The sequence below is a fragment of the Berghia stephanieae genome, chromosome 8, assembly GCF_034508935.2.
Source record: "Berghia stephanieae isolate SIO BIC M18660-M18661 chromosome 8, UCSD_Bste_1.3, whole genome shotgun sequence".
In the NCBI taxonomy this organism is placed as follows: domain Eukaryota; kingdom Metazoa; phylum Mollusca; class Gastropoda; order Nudibranchia; family Aeolidiidae; genus Berghia; species Berghia stephanieae.
The window spans coordinates 51,294,503-51,307,002 of NC_088367.1; the positions used below are offsets into that span (position 1 = coordinate 51,294,503).

General features: G+C 40.8%; 1 protein-coding gene across 1 annotated transcript in view; it reads right to left on the minus strand.

Annotated features, from left to right (window-relative positions):
- Positions 1–12,500, minus strand: part of LOC144979053 (neurogenic locus protein delta-like) — a 37,049-nt gene that overhangs the window by 23,454 nt on the left and 1,095 nt on the right. The gene's annotated exons all lie outside the window — the stretch shown is intronic.

Below are 12,500 nucleotides of genomic sequence, written 5' to 3' on the forward strand. Positions count from 1 at the left end.
GAGGAAAGTCAATAGAATAGGCATTGGTCGACGTCTACATATCTGCAGGCCTGATAACCCAAATTGTTAGGGCTCATTGTTTTATTGTAAATACCCTCAAACCGACGCACAATATCGTCCATTACAACAATGTTAAATCAGGCCCATCATTATGTCCGGATGTCAGACCTTCAAAGACGTACACGTTGGCCTCGGTCCAATGATGTGCGAAGAAAACTAAAAGCAAAATATCCCACCCAAAGTCAGCTAGTCAAAATGTAACGATAATATCAAGTAATGGATAAGGATAAATATAATAGCTTCAATAAATAACAAAAATACCAAACATGGAACGTTTCGGGATTAAAACCCTTCTTCAGCTAATAAAAATAAACAAGCTTCTAGTAGATCAGTATCACTTTAAAGAAAATATCAAGAGTAAACATGGCCCAGAAAACAAAACTTTAGAGAAAAAAATCACGTCCTTGACCTTCGACAGGCCACCGACAAAACACGCGGGTAAAGAAGAGAGAGAGAGAGAGAGAGAGAGAGAGAGAGAGAGAGAGAGAGAGAGAGAGAGAGAGAGAGAGAGAGAGGGAGAGAAATGATTTAAAGCGAAATTTGAAGCCAAACGAGACATAAGGGGGGGGGGGGGGGCTTACATCGGGTATATCTGAAGAATTAATTTGGATTGAAAAGTTTGGTTGGAAGAAATTGTAATTTACGAATTTTTTGTTAAGTCAGGAAATGACTAGATGACGTCATTTGGCGGCGATGCAGGTGGGAAGAAGGGGTGGGGGTGGGGGGGGGGTGGATTAGGCGTGGGATTGAAAGTGTTAAAATATCGTGACCTTTTATTTTGATACCCTCGGCAATGGGACTTGTTTGGGATAATATTGGTGTTGTGATACCACAAGGAAAAAGGAGGAGGAGAGGAAGAAGAGAAAAGATGATGATGATGATGATGATGATGATGATGATGATGATGATGATGATGATGATGATGATGATGATGATGACGATGATGATGATGATGACGATGATGATGATGATGATGATGATGATAATGATGATGATTATGACGACGACAACGATAACGATGATGATGGTGAGGAGGAGGGGGAGGAAACCAGTTTAATTACACATGACAGATGCCAATGTGTACAGTCGTGTCAAAACCGGTATATTTGGGATTTGAACCCTTAGACTTTACATTCCAATTCTTGCTTTACTGATAACGTCTGAGTATCAGTCAATGTCTTTGTTGGGAAAACAACAGATTGGGAAATCAGGGAGCAGGTATTCTGTCGTCTTCTTTTTAAAGAGCACAGTGTGTGTGTGTGTGTGTGTGAGTGTGTGTGTGTCTGTGCGTGTGTGTATGTGCTAATAGCACAGTGTGTGTGTATGTGTATGTGTGTGTGTTATATAGCACAGTGTGTGTATGTGTGTGTGTGTCTGTGCGTGTGTGTGTATGTGCTAATAGCACAGTGTGTGTGTGTATGTGTATGTGTGTGCTATATAGCACAGTGTGTGTATGTGTGTGTGTGCTATATAGCACAGTGAGTGTGTATGTGTGTGTGTGTTATATAGCACAGTGTATGTGTATGTGTGTGTGTTATATAGCACAGTGTATGTGTATGTGTGTGTGTTATATAGCACAGTGTGTGTATGTGTGTGTGTGCTATATAGCACAGTGTGTGTGTATGTGTGTGTTATATAGCACAGTGTGTGTGTATGTCTGTGTGTGTGCTATATAGCACAGTGTGTGTGTATGTGTATGTGTTATATAGCACAGCGTATGTGTATGTGTGTGTGTTATATAGCACAGTGTGTGGGTATGTGTGTGTGTGCTATATAGCACAGTGTGTGTATGTGTATGTGTGTGTGTTATATAGCACAGTGTATGTGTATGTGTGTGTATGCTATATAGCACAGTGTGTGTGTATTTGTATGTGTGTGTGTGTGTTATATAGCACAGTGTGTGTATGTGTGTGTGCTATATAGCACAGTGTGTGTGTATGTGTATGTGTGTGTTATATGTAGCACAGTGTGTGTGTATGTGTGTGAGTGCTATATAGCACAGTGTGTGTGTATGTGTATGTGTGTGTTTTATGTAGCACAGTGTGTGTGTGTGTATGTGTGTGTGTGCTATATAGCACAGTGTGTGTGTATGTGTGTGTGCTATATAGCACAGTGTGTGTATGTGTATGTGTGTGTGTGCTATATAGCACAGTGTGTGTGTATGTGTATGTGTATGTGTGTGTGTGCTATATAGCACAGTGTGTGTATGTGTATGTGTATGTGTATGTGTGTGTGTGCTATATAGCACAGTGTGTGTATGTGTATGTGTATGTGTGTGTGTGTGTGCTATATAGCACAGTGTGTGTGTATGTGTATGTGTATGTGTGTGTGTGTGCTATATAGCACCGTGTGTGTGTATGTGTATGTGTGTGTGTGCTATATAGCACAGTGTGTGCATGTGTATGTGTATGTGTATGTGTGTGTGTGCTATATAGCACAGTGTGTGTGTATGTGTATGTGTATGTGTATGTGTATGTGTGTGTGCTATATAGCACAGTGTGTGTGTATGTGTATGTGTATGTGTGTGTGTGCTATATAGCACAGTGTGTGTATGTGTATGTGTATGTGTATGTGTGTGTGCTATATAGCACAGTGTGTGTGTGTATGTGTATGTGTGTGTGCTATATAGCACAGTGTGTGTATGTGTATGTGTATGTGTGGGTGTGCTATATAGCACAGTGTGTGTGTATGTGTATGTGTATGTGTGTGTGTGTGTGTGCTATATAGCACAGTGTGTGTGTATGTGTATGTGTATGTGTGTGTGTGCTATATAGCACAGTGTGTGTGTATGTGTATGTGTATGTGTGTGTGCTATATAGCACAGTGTGTGCTGGACATACTGTGTATTCAAAACCAACAGTTTGGGTGTTAGACAGAGATCGGAGCAAGTGTGTCCAAAATCGTGCTGGACAAAACAAGAAAGAAGAGAAGAATACAAAAAAACAAAACATCACAAAACGCCAGACTGTTTTCGATTTGGGTTCGAACCTCAGGCCTCCTCATTTCTTTACACCACAGAAGTTACCTTATTGTTGGGATGGTTTAATACATAGCATTATATACGTTTTTTAATTGAGCTATTTATATAGCGCAATATCCACAAAACGTGTTCAAAACGCTTTACAAAGGGTCAATGACCAACAACATCACGTAACATCTAGAACCAAACATGACGCCTGTTAGGTGATATTTCAAGTTTTTTTCCATATATAGACAACACTGTTAACGGCCAGGTACTCATTTTACACCTGAGTACGGTGAGAGAATGAAAGTAACGAGCCTTTTCCAAGGACACAACTATGCGCTGAGCGAAGCTCGAACCCAGGACCTTCCGATTCGAAAGCGAGTGTCATACCACTAGACCACATAGCCGCCCAATACGTGTTTTACGATGAGATTGAAATCCGCGTATTGCCGTCACAGTTTTCTTCCCGATCGACAAAGCATTTCCCTCTTTGTGAAAACTGTAAGACAAATTAATACGTCCATCTGGTAGACGAGACAACTAAACGTACCTGGCATGTTGTTTTTGGTTTGTGAGTGCTAATCACTAAATGTGGTCAGATTAAAGATAGTATGCGCTTGGCTAAGAAGCTCATAACATTGCCATCCGGAAGTATAACGGACCAACACACAAAACTGTGTGTATCCATGAACGTTTATAGTCGGGTTAAATCAGTTCAGTGAGCATTACTCATAAACGCGGATGGCAAAAAACAATAACAAAGACCTGAGTGACGTCATCTTTGAACTATCTATATAGGAAACACGGAATACTGGTTCCAATTTCCTTGAAAGTGTAAAACCACGTTTCGGGCCGGAAGACTAGATACAAACCTTGTGTAAATGAGCTTCTGGTGTCAGAGTGATGACATCATAGTGTAAATATGATGCTGGTTGTCTATAAAGATCATCCATCCTCGCTCTTTTAAGACTCATAAGAATCTACCTTTACAACCTGATACTGAAATAGTTTTTCCACCTTTTGATTCAATATGTCACCTATTCATTGTTTATCCATAGTCTGTAGGACTGGCTACATACTTCCGAGGAGTTTTGAACTGGAAGAGGGGAAGCTGTGACGTCTCTCTTCTGCTTCCCATTGACAGGAAATAGGTCTATTTATAGAATGTGTCGGAGTGAAACTAAATCAAACTTGAGCTTGAGCTTTTATATAGCGCAATATCCACTAAACGTGCCCAACGCGCTTTACAAGGGGTCCCTGGCCAACAGCAACATGTAACATGTAGGACGTGGCAATTTCTCGAACAGAAACAACGCTGTTAACGGCCAGGTACTCCTTTTACACCTGAGTACGGTGAGAGAATGTGAGTAAAGAGCTTTTCCCATGGACTCAACTATGCGCCGAGCGAGGCTCGAACCCGGGACTTTACGATCCAAAAGCGAGTGTCATACCACAAGACACAAATAGACACACAAATACGCACCAATTCAGTCCGCCAGACGGATTCCATCTCGTGAACTGTTCCAATGTTTGTCATTAGCACTCAATGACCTCGGCAATACTTTTTAAATAAAATTTGTATTTCCTTTGGACTGATCTGCCCGCCCGTCTGACGTCACAGGCGTCCTTCAATGATGACCACGCCACGTCAAGTGGTCAGCGATGACCAACTCGAATTTCACACGCCCTGTCAACGTTCAGCCATGTCTATCACAAAGTTAGGGGTCACTCGGTACATTTACAGTTGACCTCAAATTATAAAAGATTAAGAAAACCAAGGTGCACATCAATTCAGGTCTGACAACTGACGTTGTTATGGGGCCCATTGTTGTAAATGGAAACACTCTCAAACCGAACCAAAATCTTGTCCATAACAACAACGTTAATTCAAGCCCTTAATGGAGAAGAAATGTGTGATGTCGAATAACTGGTTCTAATGTCATTGGAAGTGTATGACCACTCTAACAGAGGACTGGATACTTGCCTTGTGTCAATGACCTACTGGTTTGTTGTGGGGAAAACGTTTTGGGTGACAGGCAAGTACTTGCGGCAATGTGCTCTTTTGTATGACACTCGCCTTCGGATTGGAAGGTGCAGGGTTTGAGTCCTGCTCCCAACAGCGCGTAGTTGAGTCCTTGAAAGAGGCTATTAACACACATTTTCTCATAGTACTCAGGTGTAAAATGAGTACCTGACCGTCAACAGCATTGTCATTGTCGGAAAAATTAAATCATTTCTCCTAACAGGCGTCATGTCTCGTCCTACATATTGCTGATGGCAAGGGACCTCCTGTGAAGACTTTGAGCACACTTAGTGGATTTTGCGCTATATAAAGGCTCAATATTTCTAAATGATGAAGGAGATGGCCATGACTCAAATGACCTAGATATGCTAATTGTTGATTGGTTGTGAATTCCATCACATCGAGACCCCATTCAAATAATGATTGTTGTACCAGGCTGTGACATCGTGATTGGTGGTCTCATCACCTGCCTGGTTCAATAAGGAAGTAAAGTCCTGACGTCGCACTTTCTACTTTTGAGGTTCAAAAATAATTGGAAGTGTGTATGTAACCAGTCGGCTCGAGAACGAATAGGTTACACAGTGAATCATAAGGTGGCATAACTGCGGCTATGTGGTCTTGTGGTATGACACTCGCTTTTGGATCGGAAGGTCCTGGGTTCGAGCCTCGCGCTCGGCGCATAGTTGAGTCCTTGGAAAAGGCTCTTTACTCACATTCTCTGATCGTACTCAGGTGTAAAATGAGTACCTGGCCGTAAACAGCGTTGTCTTTGTCCGAAAAATTGTAACATCGCCTAACAGGCGTCATGTCCCGTCCTACATGTTAAATGTTACTGTTGTCCAGGGACCCCTTGTAAAGCGCTTTGAGCACATTTAGTGGATATTGCGCTATATAAAGCTCAATTTTTTATTTTCAATTTTTCAGTAGCAGCAGGATGTATAGACAGATTCTTAGGATTACGGGACGTACGAGAGCGATGATGGATGATAGGAACAACGTTGATGTAACTCATCTCTTTGTTATTGTTTTTATCCAGCCTTTTTTATGAGTCGTTCTCATTAAATTGTGTCATTCAGACTATAAACGTTCAAGGTTACACATGGTTTTGTGTGTTGGTACGTTATAGATAGTATGAAGATGACGTCACTCAGGTCTTTGTTATTGCTTTTTGCCATCCACTTTTATGAGTAATTCTCACTAAACTGTATTATCCAGACTATAAACGTTTAAGGTTACTCATAGTTTTATGTGTTGGTCTGTTAAAATTCCGGATGGAAATGTTGTGAGTTTCTTAGCCAAGCGCATACTGTCTATATCCGGCTGGCGGATGTTTGAGTTTTTTGTATAAACGTATAGCATCAATCTGACGACAAGAATTTATTTAGACTAGAAATTAAGACGCCATCAATTTGAAATCAGAAGATCAAATACAGAAAATATGTGTTCAGTCTTCCGGAAGAGTTGTTTTACACTTCCAATGAGATTGGAACCAGTTTTATGAAATCACTATTCAATTTGTAGAAAATAAAATGGTTACCCACCACTCCATGACGGTGTTATGTCGATGGAGACACAAGGATGAAGTTCGAATCTCATAATCAAAAATGAACAATGGAATCTGACTTTAATTTTCATCTTTTTATGAAAGTACCAAACTCGGCAGGGAGCAGGCACTGGTGGGAGAATTTGGAAAGGCCAAAAAGACAGAAAGCTGCAAGAAAAAAAAACCCAACCACCCCCCCCCCCAATAAATAACAATACCAGCCGGCCTCGACTACGGATTGAACCTAACACCTCCTGGTTACCGATGAGACCTGCTACCATTTCACCACCCTGCCATACTATGGACAAACACATATTTAAAAGTTTGGCCAGAAAACTCGTCCTCCAAATATCGATCGATTTAAATGACTCTCATGACTCTCATCTTGGAAAATACTCTCAAACCCGGGACTTCGACTTCGGCTATACACTCTCTAATTTTGCTATGTGAGAACCATATTTGGTTGCTTTGAGCGTTGTTAAGAGGAAATGACGTCACGACATTGTAACCCTATTATGGAGCAGGCACTGTTGGGAGACAATGTTATGTATGAAACAGTGTCAGACAACTATCGGGTACCCATCGTGGTATAACGGTAACACGTACGTGTGACCCCATTCATTACCAGGAGGTCGTTGTATACATGACGTCTTTCAACACTTTTAGGTCATTCAGCAGTCGGTCTTATCAAACTTTTCAACACATTATCGAGAGGTTTAAAAATGCGTTGCAGACATTTTAGAACATACAATAATTTGTTCTTCTAATAATGGTCATGATTATAAATATGATAACAGCAATAGGGAATGAGATTAGCGGAAAAGTAGCGTCCCTTGATTGGACGTCACCGGCGGAGAAGTTATTTGTAAACAAACCAACTACAAGCCAAGCGCTCCAAATACAAAATTTATTATTCATATTTCTGTACAAAAATGCATATCATAATCAACGTTATGCATATTTGTACAGAAATATGAATAATAAATTTTGTATTTGGAGCGCTTGGCTTGTAGTTGGTATGTTTACAAATAACTTCTCCGGTGACGTCTTCCGCTAATCTCATTCCCTATAGGAATATTAATGATGTGGTCTAGTGATATGACACTCGCTCTGAAGGTCATGGGTTCGAGCCTCGCTCGGCGCATGGTTGAGTCCTTGGAAAGGGCTCTTTACTCGCATTGTCTCACCGTGCTCATGTGTAAAATTAGTACCTGGCCGTTAATAGCGTTGTCTCCCTTGGAAAAATAATCGCCTAACAGGCATCATGTCTCGTTCTTGATGTTACTTGTTGCTGTTGGTCAGGGACCCCTTGTAAAGCTCTATCAGCACGTTTAGTGGATATTGCGCTATATAAAAGCTCAATTTAAAAAAAAATTATAATTGATGTGATGATGATGATGATGATGATGATGATGATGATGATGATAATAATAATAATAATAATGCTGAAAACTTATATAGCGCTATAACTCCGAGACACCAGACTCTAAGCGCTTAAATTACAAATTACTTTGGCTGAAACATACTCATTCACACACACAAGCACACACACACACACACACACATACACACACACAACACAACACACAACACAAACCAAACCTATCTTGCTTCTCATACCATCTACTAAAATCGAAACAAATATGTTTTAGCGAACGTTTAAAAATAGACAAAGATTCTTTTTCACGAATGCTCTGCGGTAAGGCGTTCCATATAGAGGGTCCGAAATGAGAAAAGGATCTCATTCCAGCATTTTTCCGAATTCGAGGGACAACTAGTTTTGTGGAATCACTGGCCGAACGTAAGGGCGGGGTTTTGAATATCTTTCAATTAGTTCTGAAAGGTAGGAAGGGGCAGTACCTTCAAGACAACGATACACTAAAACACAAGCTTTGAATTTAATTCTTTTCTCAACAGGCAGCCAATGCAGGTCATGAAGTAGAGGTCCGGCAGAGTCGCACCTACGCTTCATAAATACTAGTCTGGCAGCGCTGTTTTGGACAATCTGAAGACGTTTCAGATTGTATTGCGAAACGCCAAACAACAGAGCATTACAATAATCCAATTTCGATAGTACGAGGGACACAACCAGGTGCTTGGTCACATCCTCAGATATGAACCGTCTAATGGAAGCAATCTTTTTTAGTTGGAAAAAGAGAGATCTAACCAAATTATTAACCTGATGCTCCATCGAAAGTCCAGAGTCTAAGAATGTGCCAAGGTTTTTCACTTTGTCAACAATTTGAATAGAGGCATCCCCCAACTTCAAATCTGTTTCACTTTTCCACTTCCTGTTCCCCACATACAGCACCTCCGTCTTATCATCATTCAGTTTCAGTCTGTTCTCATTCATCCATTTCTTAACACTTTGGATACAATTTTTACTATTGGCTGATACTTCTTGTAAATTTCTCATATTGGAAACGCAGTACAATTGCGTATCATCAGCGTATTGATGGTAAGACAGACCAAAACTTCTGATGATTTTAGACAGAGGGCCAACGTACAAAACAAAAAGAACGGGTCCAAGTACTGAACCCTGGGGAACCCCACAATCAAGAAAGATTTCCTCCGATCTATATTCATCCACCGTAATAATCTGTTTACGATTAAACAAATATGACCTAAACCAATCAAGCGCAGCACCAGACACGCCATAAGTAATTTCAAGACGTTTGAGAAGAAGATTGTGATCAATAGTATCAAAAGCAGACGATAGGTCAAGCAAATTCAGCAAAGAACATGAACCATTGTCTATAACAGAGAGGAGATCATTAACAACCCTAACAAGTGCGGTTTCCGTCGAATGATGTTGCCTATAAGCAGACTGAAATTTTTCTTCAAGACAATTATTTTTAAGATGAGACAGTAATTGTTTCAAAACAAGCTTTTCTAAGATCTTAGAGAGAAAAGGAAGATTAGAGACAGGGCGATAGTGCTTTAAGTTCTCTTTATCGAGATCAGGTTTTTTCAAAAGGGGTTTGACATGAGCAACTTTGTAAATGTCTGGTACAGCACCTGACTGCAACGAATTATTAACAATACATGTAAATGGTGTTAAAATTACATCAATGCATTTTTTTAAAATGGCAGTATTTAAGGGGTCTAAATCACAACTTTTAGTTGGAGACGACATAATGCAATCACGTAAGTCAGCTTCAGTAATCTTTGAAAAATGTGTTAACGAATCACCATGAAACTTGTCAAATGTTGTAGGGATCGATTCAGACGAGAGTTCCTTCCTGATGGTATCCGTTTTTTTTTTAAAATATTGACCAAAGCGAGTTGGTAGATCTGCACGATCGATTAAAGATGGGAGAGCTGGTTGCGTCTGTTGTCCCAGCAGTTCCTTGGTCAAGGCAAAGAATTGTCTCGAACGTCCCACGTTTTTGAGGCTTTCTTCATAGAATTTCTTTTTGGCCCTGAAATTGACGGCTTTTGCATCATTTCTAGCCGCGATGTATCGCTTCTTATCTACAGCATCTCTGGATTTGAGCCATTTTCTTTCTGCCCGCCTCCTGGCTAATCCATTCAATTTATTTCGGTATTATACCAGGGTGCTTGACGTCTCACTTTTACTGCTCTAGTTGTTAAGGGAGCATGCTTGTCCACCGTACCAACAATTGACTCGTGGAGACCATTCGCATCATGTTTATTTTTAACGTTATGGTCAAGGTCTTGTTTAAAAATGTTCATGTTTATATTCTTCAAATTACGAGATTTATCATCTTTTTTACTTCGACTTCATTGGAAATAAAACGCAAAACACAATTAAATGATGGTCAGAGATTAATTTATCAATATTTGAGACAGGTGAGAGAGAGAATGTTCAATGTCTGTAATGACATGATCTATTGTGTGGCCATGGTTGTTTGTAGGACCGCTTACAAGTTGAATATAGTTGTTTGTGTCAATAATCTCCCGAAATACTTTCGATTCATTTTTGTTTCCGAAATAATCAATGTTAAAATCACCCATAAAAATATTATGCTTTTTGTTAATGGATTGCATAGACATAAATTCTCCGAACTCAGATAAAAAATCAAATGATGATGATGATGATGATGATGATGATGATGATGATGACGACGACGACGACGATGATGACGATGATGAAAACAAGAGTTTATAGGAAAGCCCATTGTCCAAATGACCATCCCACTGTTCGCCTGTCGTTCATTCTGGCAATGGATCTAGGTCAGACTATGCAGCTCTCCGATTACACCAAACAATGTAGGGGAGATAAGTGGCTGTCTTGAACAACTCTACTTGAAGACAAGTGGTTGTCGTCCTTGTGATTTACTCTAATTAATGACTGTGTCCGCTAGGTGTCAGGTTGATTAGAAAATAATATAGGACGTTGAAACACCCCCTCCTACCCTCCTTTTCCACCCTCCTCCCCCTCCTCCTCCTCTTCCCTCTCCTCCTCTTCCCTCTCCTCCTCCCCTCCTCATCTTCTCTTCCACCCCCCTCCCCCTCCTCCTCCTCCTCCTCTTCCCTCTCCTCCTCTTCCGTCTCCTCCTCCCCTCCTCATCTTCTCTTCCACCCCCTCCCCCTCCCCCTCCTCCTCCTCCTCCTCCTCCTCCTCCTCCTCTTCCCTCTCCTCCTTCTCCTCCTCCTCCCCTCCTCATCTTCTCTTCCCCTCCCCCCTCCTCCTCCTCCTCCTCCTCTTCCCTTTCCTCCTCCTCCCCTCCTCCTCTTCTTTTTGCCCTCCACCTCCTCCTCTTCCTCTTCCCCTCCCCCTCCTCCTCCTCGTCTTCCCCCTCCTCCTCTTTCTTTCTCCTCCCCTCCCTCCCTCCCTCTTCCCCTCCCCCTCCTCCTCCTCTTTCTTCCTCCTCCCCCTCCCTCTCCTCCTCCTTCACCTCATCCTCCTCTTCTCCCTCCACTTCCCCTACGCCTTCCCCCCCCCCTCCCACAATTTAGGTTACCAGACCTTCCAATAAGTCCACGTGGGTCTAAACTGAAGTCAGACTAGCAGGGAGAAGGTGGACTTCTTGGTGAAATCTTCCATGGGAAAACTCCAGATGACACAAGTTGGTCAAACGACAAGACTTCCTTTCCTGTCTCCACTTAATCATCATCCATTTTATTTTTCGGTTTTAAAACATTTCTTGAGTTTTGGGTTTTGGTGTTTCTTTATTTGTTTTAATCTTTATTTGTGTTTGTGTGTGTGTGTGTGTGTGTGTGTGTGTGTGTGTGTGTGTGTGTGCTTGTGCTTGAGTGTGTATGTGTGTTTGCGTGTGGTCCATTTTTTTTATTCTTGTCGTTTGTTTCGTTTCTTTTAAAAATTGTTTTGTTTTGTTTGTTTTGTATTATTTTTTGTTTGGAATTTTTTTTATTGGTAGGTTTGTTGTGTATAGGGGAGGGGGGGGGGGTGTTTTTAGTTTGTTTTCTGTTTCATTTTGTTGTGTTTTGTTTATTTAAGGGTTGGGGTTTGTTTTGCTCGTCTTTATTTTTATTTTTTTGGGGTTTTTTTTTAATATTTCTTTTTTAATTAATTGTTTGTCTTTGGTGGTTTCTTTTTGCTTATTAATTATTTGGTCCGCCATTCAATACTATTTTGGTCACGAGGCAAAAATTATATAATAGAAAGAAAATGTAATTCTCTTCTTTTTAATTTCCCCCCCCCCCCTCCCCCAAGAAAATTTGTCAAATTGGGTCAGTATCTAAAAAAACATAATTATTTATCTAACACTGTCCTTACCAACCATGAGTAAAATTGACACATTCCATAGGACACAGACAAACATTATCTCATTCTGATTACTTTTGACTATCTCAAAGTTTTGATAATTTTCTGTTCCAGCTATGAAAACTTCACACCTCACTGGAGAGTTCGTTTTGGTGAACGGTATTATGTAAAGGAGGAACGAAGTTGACGTCACTCACCTCTTTGCTATTGTTTTTAG